Source organism: Orycteropus afer, unplaced genomic scaffold, assembly GCF_000298275.1.
Source record: "Orycteropus afer afer isolate SDZICR_OR568_19922 unplaced genomic scaffold, OryAfe1.0 scaffold00065, whole genome shotgun sequence".
Classification (NCBI taxonomy): domain Eukaryota; kingdom Metazoa; phylum Chordata; class Mammalia; order Tubulidentata; family Orycteropodidae; genus Orycteropus; species Orycteropus afer.
Window position 1 is genome coordinate 9,211,780 of NW_006921652.1, and position 11,126 is coordinate 9,222,905.

The 11,126-nt window shown below is 38.5% G+C and overlaps 1 non-coding gene across 1 annotated transcript; it reads right to left on the minus strand.

The window, feature by feature from the left end:
* Window positions 1-10,513: 10,513 nt before the first annotated feature.
* Window positions 10,514-10,584, minus strand: TRNAG-CCC. The gene has a single exon. It is a non-coding gene; the product is annotated as a tRNA-Gly (tRNA).
* Window positions 10,585-11,126: the final 542 nt, after the last annotated feature.

Genomic DNA, 11,126 nt, shown 5'->3' on the forward strand with positions numbered 1-11,126 from the left:
GAAAAAACTCCATTTTAAAAATGGGAAGCTCTGCCTGTACCACTATGACTCAGTGATCAAACTTTAAATCATTTTACAGAGGGACAATGAGACATTATATGTACAATATGAAGTACGAGAAGTATTCAAATAAGAAGTCTAACTTGACTCTAATCAAGCTTAAATTTAGATCTAAGTTTACAGACTACTGGCATATAAAACAATCACACAAACCCAAATGTAGGGCATTTTATAAAATAATGTGTTTGAACTCTTAAAAAAAATTAAAGTCCAGATTTAAAAAAAAAAAAGGTTAAAAAAGAAGGAAAAGGGCTGTTTTTGATTAAATGGACTTAAAAGACATTGACAACCAAATATAATGAATGACCTTAACTAGATCCTGGATGATGGATATAAAAACATTTTTGAGACAAATAAATAAATCTTAATATGGACTGCAAATCAGATGATATTATAGAATTATAGTTAATTTATCAGGGGTGATAATGTTATTGAGGTTATAAAGAAAAATGTTTTTCAGAGAAATACATGTAAGCACTTAGAAGTGAAGTATTGGGCTATGTGTAATATGGGTCGAAATGGTTCAGGTAGGAAAATACATAGCTCAAATAAATACAGCAAAATATTAACAACTGTTGACATGGTGGTGAGTATATTCATGTTCAATTAATTATTCCTTTGAAAAATTTAGGATCTCTTTAAAAAATGGGAGGTCTGGTGGCATAGTGCCCAAGGCATTTGACTGCTAACCAGAAGGCTGGGGGTTCTAACCCACCAGCCACTTCAGAAGACTAGGCAATCTACTTCCACAGACATACTGCCTTGGAAACCTGAGGGGTCACTATGAGTTGGGACCAACTCAACTGCAGTGAGTTTGGTTTTCGAGGTTTTTTTTTTGAAAAATTTTATTAGAAAAACATACACCGACTAGAAGGAAAGAGCAAAAAGAGTGAACAAGAAACGGTGTTCAAAAGTGGGTAGAAATAAAGTGAATATAGTGCCAGGGAAGCAAAAGGATGACTACTTCAGTGAGGAGAGAATGATGTATGAGAATTGCTGCTTTTGTCAATATATGAGAATTGTCAATATATGACAATTGTTGCTGAAAGGTCACATAAAAAGAGGATCCAAATGTCTATTTGACTTAGCAAGAGGAATGTTTCACTCATGATCCGAGCCAGAACAATCTGTGTAATATGCTGAAGTCAGAAGCTAGAAAAGCATGGAAAGGAAGAAGCAGATGCTTTAGTGTGTCTGCTTAATCTACCCACCAATCTTCAATTATTAAAGTCCTACAATCTATGCTAGTATAAATTTCTGAAGAAAATTAAGTATTACTTTGTGATTCACATTCAATGTTACTGACCACAGGACTGCTCACAAAGCTGTTTATCCAGTAGACCTTTTATTTTATAAGGTACTTGACCATGGAGTAATCTTAAACGTTTGAGCATTTATGTGTGTCCAGGTTCTAGGGAGGGCAAGAGAAAATATGACTTAGTCTGACCTTGGCTGGTTGGATAATATAAAAGTATTCATGAATACAAGATAGTTATGGTAACTTGGGGATAGTTAACTTATGGAAATTGGAAAATTAAGATCAGTTGCAAATTCAAGGTTCTCATCTACCCTTACAGAATGTGAATTAGGATGTGACCTAGGTAGATCTTAAAAGGTTTGCTCTAGGGTAACAGATAGAATATTACAGGTTGGATATTTACAACTCCAGGAAAGGGAAGAACAAAGGCACAGGAACAAGAATCAAATTTCTCACATTCCAGAAACCACTCTGTAAATTAAGAATGGAAAAAGTTTCTATGCATGCTCCTTGGGAAAAAAAAATGCTCATTCTGGTGCTGGTGCAGGGAATATACAAAATGAGCATGGATGAACTTCGAGCATCTTGCACTACCCCAAATGAAGAAAATGCCTAAAAAAAAAATTGCTGCAGGCAAAATCCATCCACTGATGCTAACTAACATAAGCTGATAAAACTTTAAGGAGAAAAAGAATATTTGCATTGCCTTAAAACATTAATTATTGGTTTTAATCAATGAACTAGTAGTTTTAGCATATGCCTACAAATTCTTTGCTATATCTTATTATTAGTGGTTGATAGGCACCATTTACTCAGTTCCAACTCATGGTGAGACTCTTATGTAGAACAAAATACTGCCTGATCCTGCATCATCCTCACAATCGTTGCTGTTTGGGCCCACTGTTGCAGCCATTGTGTCGATCTATCTCTTTGAAGGTCTTCCTCTTTTTTACTGACCTTCTACTTTATTACGCATGATATACTTCTCCAGAGAGTGGTCCCTCCTGATAACATGCCCCGACTACATGAGATGAAGTCTCACCATCCTCACAGGTTTGTTCCTTCTTATGGTGTCCATGGTATATTTAATATTCTTCACCAATGTAATAATTCAAAGCCATCAATTCTTCTCTGGTCTTTCTTATTCATTGTCCAGCTTTCACATGCACATCAAATGATTGAAAATACCATGGCTTGCGTTATATGCACCTTAGTCCTCAAAGTGTCATCTTTGCTTTTTACACTTTAAAATGAAATCCTTGACAACATCAATCTTTTCTCTGTTTACGATGATGTTGCTTACTGGTCCAATTGTTAGGATTTTTGTTTTCTTTATGTTGAAGTATAATCCATACTGGAGGCTGTAATGTTTGGTCTTTCATCAGTAAGTGCTTTATGTCCTTTGCTTTCAGCAAGCAAGGTTGTGTCATTTGCATACTGTATTGTTGTTGTTATGTGCCGTAGAGTTGGTCGACTCATAGTGACCCCTCCTTGGGTTTCCAAGGCAGTATCACTACGGAAGTAGATTTCCCAACCTTCCTTCCGAGGAGTGGCTGGTGGATTACTGCCAGCCTTCTGGTTAGTAGTCAAGTGTCTTAGGCACTATGCTAGAGCTTAAATTCTAAAGTACCCGGGTTTGTGGAAGGCTGTGGTCTACAGTGGGAGACCTACTTCCATTTTGAGTCTTGACATAAGTTCAGAAGTTCTTTCTGACCTTCAGACTAAAATCATGGCTATGCACTGACAAGTTCTAGGACAAACCTAAGGACAGGCAGTTGGCCCTCAGGAAGTCTGTGACTGAAAATAGATTATGCTCATACAAAGAACAAGGAACTTGCCTGGGTGTGTCCTCATCTAATTTAAATTAAGACTGGGGTCCTGGTATTATCTTGTAGCCACGTTGTGGCTGTGACTCAGGCTGCACGGTCATGAGTCATATCTGGACCACCACATAGCCAGGTGGTCAAACCCCAGAACCAATCTTGTAGCCCTTCTGAATCTTCAATTATGTGCATATCCCAATTATGATCCTATTCCCACTTCTGTAGTCCCACCTGCAACAGTGATGAATTGATCCCCACCAAACACGATTTTGTGGTGAATCCCTTTGTTTTCAATCATGGCCATGACTCAGCAGACTCCCTTTAGCTTTCTGTACTGTGTACATGCTGATGATTTCCCTCATCCTGGATGACAGTCTTTGTCCTGTGCAAGACTTAGTAAAAAGTGTCTCTATTGAACTTGTTCGAATCTGGAGTCTCTTTTTCCTTATTACAATTCTGCAAGTGGTTAACAAGTCTTCCTCTAATCCTAATGCCACCTTTTTCTTCCTATAGTCTGGCTTTTCAGATTATTTGCTTAGCATACAGACTGAATAAGTATAACGAAAGGATACAACCCTGACATACACCTTTCTTGATTTTAAACCACACGGTATCCCCTTGTTCTGTTTAAATGACTGCCTATTGTTCTATGTACAAGTTCTTTATGAACAAAATTAAGTGTTCTGGAATTCCCATTCTTTGCAATGTTACCCATAATTTGTTATGATCCACAGAACTGAAATGACTCTGCATAGTAAGTAAAACACCTGTAAACATCTTTCTGGTATTCTCTACTTTCAGACAAAAATTGTCTGACATCAGCAATGGTATTCCTTATTCAACATCCTTTTCTGAATCTGGCTTGAATTTCTGGCAGTTCCCTGTTACAGGTGCTGCTGCCATCATTTTTGAATGATATTCAGCAAAATTTTACTTGCACTTGATATGAATGATGTTGTTGTTATGTGCCATCGAGTCAGACTCAACTCACAACGACCCCTCCTTGGGTTTCCGAGGCGGTATCACTACGGAAGTAGATTGCCCAACCTTTCTGCTGAAGAGTGGCTGGTGGGTTTGAACCATCAGCCTTATTCTGTTGGATCACCTTTCTTTAGAATGAGCACAAATATAAATCTCTTCCAGTTGGCTGGCCAAATTTCTTGGCATAGATGAGGGAGCACTTCCAGTGTCGCATCCATTTGTTGAAACATTTCAATTTCTGGATTCTTGTTTTTTCACCAATCCCTTCAGTGAAGCTTGGACTCCTTCCTTCAATATCATTAGTTCTTGATCATATGCTAACCTTCTAACACAGCTGAACATTGACTAATTCTTTTTGGTACAGAGACTCTATATTCCTTCCATCTCTTTTGAAGCTTCCTGTGTTGTTCAATATTTTGCCCATAGAATCCTTCAATATTGTAACTTGAGACTTGCTTTTTTTCTTCAGTTCTTTCTGCTTGAGAAATGCCAAGAAAGTTCTTCCCTTTTGGTTTTCTAACTTCAGGTCTTTACAACCCTTTAATTATAGTAATTTACTTTGTCTTCTTAACCTGGCCTCTCAGCTTTTTTTAAGTCATCATTTCTTCTATTTGCTTTAGCTACTCTTATGTTCAAGAGCAAGTTTCAAAGTCTCTTCTGATATCCATTTTGGTCTTGTCTTTTAATGATGTGATGTCATCCCACAATTTGTTTGGTCTTCAGTCATTAGCGTTCAATGCCAAATCTCTTCTTGAGATGGTCTCTAAATTCAGGTGGGATATACTCAAGGTAGTACTTTGGCTCTCATGGACTTGTTTTAATTTTCATTCTCTTGATATTAAACCTTTGCAAGTAAAATACTGATTGCTGACTTCATTATCACATCCTACATCTGATCCAATGGTAATTCCTGTTGGTGTATTTTCAAAACATACCCAGCATCCACTTACTTCTCACCTCCACCAATATAATCCTGTTATAATCTCTCACCTGGATTATTGTCAAAACATCTTGACTAGTCTACTTGTTTCTGTTCCCTTTAAGCTTAAGGAGAGTAGTATCACTTTTCTACTTAAAACGCTATGGTTTCCATTTCTACTTAGTTAAAACACAAAGGCCGCCTATGGCCCTGTCAGACCAGACCAGACTGACTGCGATGAAGCTGGTCTCAACTCATAGCAAGCCCTCCTTGGGTTTCTGAGGCAGTAATTCCATGGAAGTAGATTGCCTGTATTGTTTCTGAGGAGTGGTCGGTGGGTTTGAACCACCACGCTTCTGGTTAGCTGTCAAATGCCTTAGGCACTACACCACCAGAACTCTGTATGACCTGGTATTACCTACTTCCTTATCATTCTCTCATCAGTCTGACTTCATCTTTTATTCCCCTTCTCCGGTTATCTCCCCTCAGGTCCTTTGCACTTGCTCTTTCTAGCATACTCCTCCTTCAGAAATATGCATGACCCTCCACCTCAGTCTTCTACATAAATGTCAGGCATCAAAAAATGGCCTTCTTTACTAATTCTATATACACTAATGTTCCTCCATCTTCTATACCTGGAATTATTTTTTTCTATAGCATTTATCACCATCTAACACACTTATTTGTTCACTCTCTCTTCCTCTGGAATGTCAGCTCTTAAAAGGTCTGTTATATTTACTGCTGTATCCCTAGCACCTAGAGCTGTGACAGTCAGGTGTTATGCTCTCAAATACTGTTCAAATGAATGCTTCCAGCATGTTCTTAATTAGCAATAGTTGCTAATAGATATTTGTAAACAGAATAAATATTATCCAATACACCCCCCTCTTCACTTATTGATGTGGTTAGATTCCAGAGATCAAGTCATCATGTGAAAATTGGTGTTATGTGAAAATGGAGGACGACCACATCAGATCACAGAATGGAGGATGACATCTTTACGTAGATGCCAAATCACTGAAAATCACGGCTCACACAATCTTAAACATCACAGCCAGCATTACTCTTGCTTTGCACCTCAGCCTTTGTTACTGCCAGATAAATGTAGCTAATGTGCAAAATAGTCAGATTTTTTACTATTGTTATAAACACAAATGTTGGATACTGAAATATTCAGTAAGTGAAGGGAGGGTATAATAAATATTTAGTCAAGTTTGCCTTCAATCTAATAATTTCATAACAGTGAAAAGGCAAATTCAATACAATCAACACACAGATAAGTGCCATTTCGTACAAATTACTAGGCCAAAGGTGTATGGAGGGGAACGGGATGGGTTGTTGTTATGTGCCGTTGAGTCAGACCCGACGACCCCTCCTGGGGTTTCTGAGGTGGTATCTCTACAAAGTAGAGAGTAGATTGCCCACTCTTCCTTCCGAAGAGTGAGTATAACATATACATGAGTATAGCAGTATGTATACATCACCCAACCATTCACTACAAATGTCTGAATTCAGTGAAGTAGATTGACCAACCTTCCTTCCAAGGAGTGGCTGGTGGGTTTGAACTGCCAGCCTTCTGGTTAGCAAATGCCTTAAGCACTATGCCACCAGAGCTCCCAGGTCTACATTAGCACACAACACTTATTTAGTAGCAGGCTTCAAAAGATGGTCTACAATTTACAGATTCATGTTCTTAGCAAACTTGAAAGCTATACAGTAATTGTATAACCCAAACCGAAACCCATTGCTGTTGAGTTGGATGAGACTCAGTGATCCTACAGGACAGGGCAGAACTTCCCCATACGGTTTCCAAGGCTGAAAATCTTTACAGAACGACTGCCACATTGTTCTGCGGAACAGCTGTAGGTTTGAACCACTGCTGACATTTTGGTTAGCAGCCAGGTATTTAACCATTGAACCATCAGATCTCATAAATCGTATAACTGTACAAAAACGAGTGCATACACATTAAGTATTTGAGAATAAATTACACAGAGTATGTTAAGGATGCCTGGACTTTGGAGAATTAACCTCCATTAATTAACACCAGCAATATTTTTTCAGTCTAGTGTGTAGCTTTTAATTAACTAATATAATGACTTCAAAGTGACCAAAGGCCAATTCTGTCTCACTATACCTGTTTTAATTTTTATTATTAATGGAAAATTCTAATTTATACATGAGTATAGCAGTATGTATACATCACCCAACCATTCACTACAAATGTTTGAACTCAGCGAAGTAGATCGACCAACCTTCCTTCCAAGGAGTGGCTGGTGGGTTTGAACCGCCAGCCTTCTGGTTAGCAGTCAAATGCCTTAGGCTCTATGCCACCAGAGCTCCTGAATTTTACATTATTCCTCAAAATAATCTTTCTTTATGAATTTCTTTTTCTATTTTTCTTCTCACCATATGTTTCCAGAGTACTGCTGACATGAAATTGAATACTAACAATCTCTAATTTACAAGGTGATAATGATACTTGGACACTCATATGTGACAAATAAGGGTATTTTCTCTGAGCCACTTAGGTACACAGATTGGACTGAGATTCAGACTGTTATCTTACCCTCAAGAATGAGTAAACTATTAATTCGCTGCTAAAATTGTACAGGTTTTTAAAACAAATTTATTGATCACTTAACATGGGCCAGACACTGTGTTAGGTGCTGAGACTATAGAAAAAAGCCCCTGACTTCCAAAGGTATTGTAACAAACATTTTACATTGAAAGTAAAAACACTGATTAAGACTATTCATTCCTTAGGGATCAGCAGCTATTTACATCTAATCAAGACTAGCCCAACTGCAAGAATGGGAGTTTTGGTTAAGGGACGTAGAAGCAGGAGAGGGGATAATAGGAAATTTTAGAGCATGGAATACTCTAGGGAAAAGAGAACCTGAATGGGATACCCTAGTGAGGGATACCAGGCAAAATTAGTCATAAGTGCAATAGGAGATGAGGACAGTAGAGTCGCAGGATGAAGAACAAAAAGGTCTATGATCTTGGGTGAGTTACAAAAACTCTAAACGTACCTTTTCCTCAGCTGTGAAATGGAGTAACTGTACCTCAGAGTTCTAATGAGGATGAAATGAACAAGTAAAGCACTTAACACAGAGGCTAGCACATAATAAGTACCCATAACTATTTGTTGGATAAAACTTTATTTCTGCTGCAGTGATTGGTACCCTGCTAGTATCATTTAACTACCTGCTTTTGTAGACTGGCCTTAGAAAGCTGAAGTTGTCTCCATTATTTGATATTCCCAAATCAACATACTATTTGGTTAAGTTTCCAAACGTTTTTGGGAGTTTCAGAAATTAAAAAATTTCAGAATATAATAATCTTGAAAAATGTTACAAAAGTTGAGCAGTGCTTAACCCAATATACTGCTATCAAACTTCTAGCCAGAAGCAAGTGGGAAAAAGCAATAAGCTTCATGTTTTTAGGGAGTACTCATCTACAGTAGTCCTGGTGGTGCACTGGTTAAATGCTTGACTGCAAACCAAAAAGTCACTGGTTCAAACTCACAGCCCTTCTGCAAAGCAGGAGAAAAATGTGACCACTTACTTCTATTAAGATTACAGTTGTGGGACACCCTTCAAGGGCAGTTCTACCCTGCACTATAGGTCTGTGAGTAGGAACTGACTCCATGGCAATGAGTTTTGTTTTATTTATTTTTAATCACCTACAGAGAAAATCTTTCAGTAAACAAAGGTCATTCACTGCATCTTAGTAAAAAGATATTTCAAGGTAACTAGCAAATTATCAGATAAACTAAAGAAACGTGTGCCTTTTCTCAGATTACAAATATTAACTTAAAATTGAAACTTTATGGAAATGAAAAAGTAACGATTACATTGTACTTCATAACAGCTACAATATCTAGAACGTTACAAAAAGAAAGCTAAAATTATATTTTTAACGCATACATTTCTCAAACTGCCAGCATTCCTGGAGTAAAACAAAGAGCCACGTCAAGAACTTATTGGCCTTTTTCTTCTTTTTGAGAAAAGCAACAAAGGCAGAATCACCTCAGCTTTGAAAAACAAAAGAGAATGCAGTGGGAAGTTACAGGACAAAGAAAATATCGCAAGATGAGATCATTTAACATTACCTCCAAAAATTCTTAGCCTTCACTAAAAATGTTCAGGTAATTATCAACTGTTGCTTCATAAAAACTGCCCGCTGGTTCAGTAACATGTCAATCACGACCAGCAAGAGATGATAAAAAATGCATTAAGTCCACTTCCCCTCAGTTGAGATTTCCATTCTTAAAAAGCAGTTTCATAATCCTTGGGTTTCCTTGGTAGGGGAGAAGGGTATGCTACAAAAGGAAAGCCGAAGAATAGTTAAATATTTGGCCTTTTTCCCAGTTGGCAACTGAGAGAATAAAGTTTACCTCACTGAAAATAAGTACAAGTAACCTCAAGGAAAAAAAAAAAACACTTTATCAACAAGAAGGAAAGAGCCTCAGAAGAAAAGAAAAATAAAATTAAGAAGGTTTTAAAGATAAAGATGTTGATCAAGAGGCAGGGCGGGAAAAAGAGAAGGAAAGCATGGGGACAAAACATTCACGGAGTTCTTAAAGGAGGTTTAAATGAAAAAGTCCTTTCGCCTGGCCCGAAACTACATCAGGCCCGAGGTGTGGCCAAAAGCCAAGCTATGGTGTAGTTGAAGCGAAGGTACTTATCTAAAGGGTGAACCCTCTCTCCCTTCACTTTGCCCTCTCATAGCCCAGGTCTCGGTCCGTAAGTATCCAGATGTGTTTCAACGAGAGAGAAACCATGATATCGCTGCGTTCATGAAGAACAATAGGTTGGGGAGCGGCGCCCGGCCGAAGGCTCACTCCCGAACGACCCCCATCCCTCTCCCCTCATCGCTGCCCCAGACTCACAGAGTCTTGGGCATCTCGTCCTCCATGGCTGTTGCTGTCGCGGCGGGGCCTCCAGGTCCAGGTCCCTACCCTTTACTACCTCCGAAACCTTTTGAGTGGCTATGGCTGCGGAATAGCGGGGTTTCTCGGCTGACCGGAGGTTACTCCGCCTCCTTCTTTGGCGGCAATTACACTAAAACGCCCGGCCCAGCGCGAACAATGAAGCCCCAATACAAGATGGCGGAGAGCCGGGAGCCTTGGAGCGGCCAGCCAAGTGACCCGAGTCGCGCAGGCGCAGAATAACCTTGCACTCTCAACCTCCCGGCCGCCAGACAGCACCTCAATCCATAGGTTCACTTGTTGCGCAGCCGCTCTTCCAGTAGACGCCAGGGATGTTTCAGAGTGCGCAGGCGCGAGTGTTAACTATTGCAGGGCTTGTGTAAACTTGTCTTCCAACTTCAATTTTATAATTTTTCAAGTGTTATAATGAAATAGAAATTGGCAGAGAAATGAAAAGTTCTAACTACCAGTAGGTAAAGGGAGAATTGGGAAACTTCGTGTTACGTTATCGTAAGGGGTAACAAGAAAAGACCTCGTGCGCCGCCCGGGAATCGAACCCGGGTCGCAAGAATGGGAATCTTGCATGATACCACTACACCAGCGGCGCTTTTGCGGAATAGGCTTTCCAAAGTCCTCTAGAGGTAAAAATACAGGCAAATGTTTACTTAGAAAGATTAACGTTGATATATGTATATATACTTTTCTTTCATTCATTAAAAATAAATTCTTGATAGCCTATAATGTGTTATTTTTCATTAATATAAGAAACAATTTGTTTTTTCTCATCCCAACACAATTGAATGGATGTTTCTACCTTCTTTGTACAGAAAATACCATAATGTTTTACTGAAAGGTCTTCATAAGATTTTGCTCTTTTTAATTATATATTTGAGATCCAGGAAGATATTTACAGATCTTTGCTGGATTTTTGTTGATACTTGGATTTCTTTGGAATATGCAACATACAAAGCATTTAAGAAATAATTATTTAATGCAAATAGATCACAAGAATCTTAAAAGCAAACGAATCAGAAAATATATTAATTTCAGTCCTCTTTCAGGGAGCAGAAAAAATAGTGTTCTGAAATTTTGTTCAGTGTACTTACTATGGATTTCTCATTGCATTTTTTTAAAGTTAATGTAAAATAC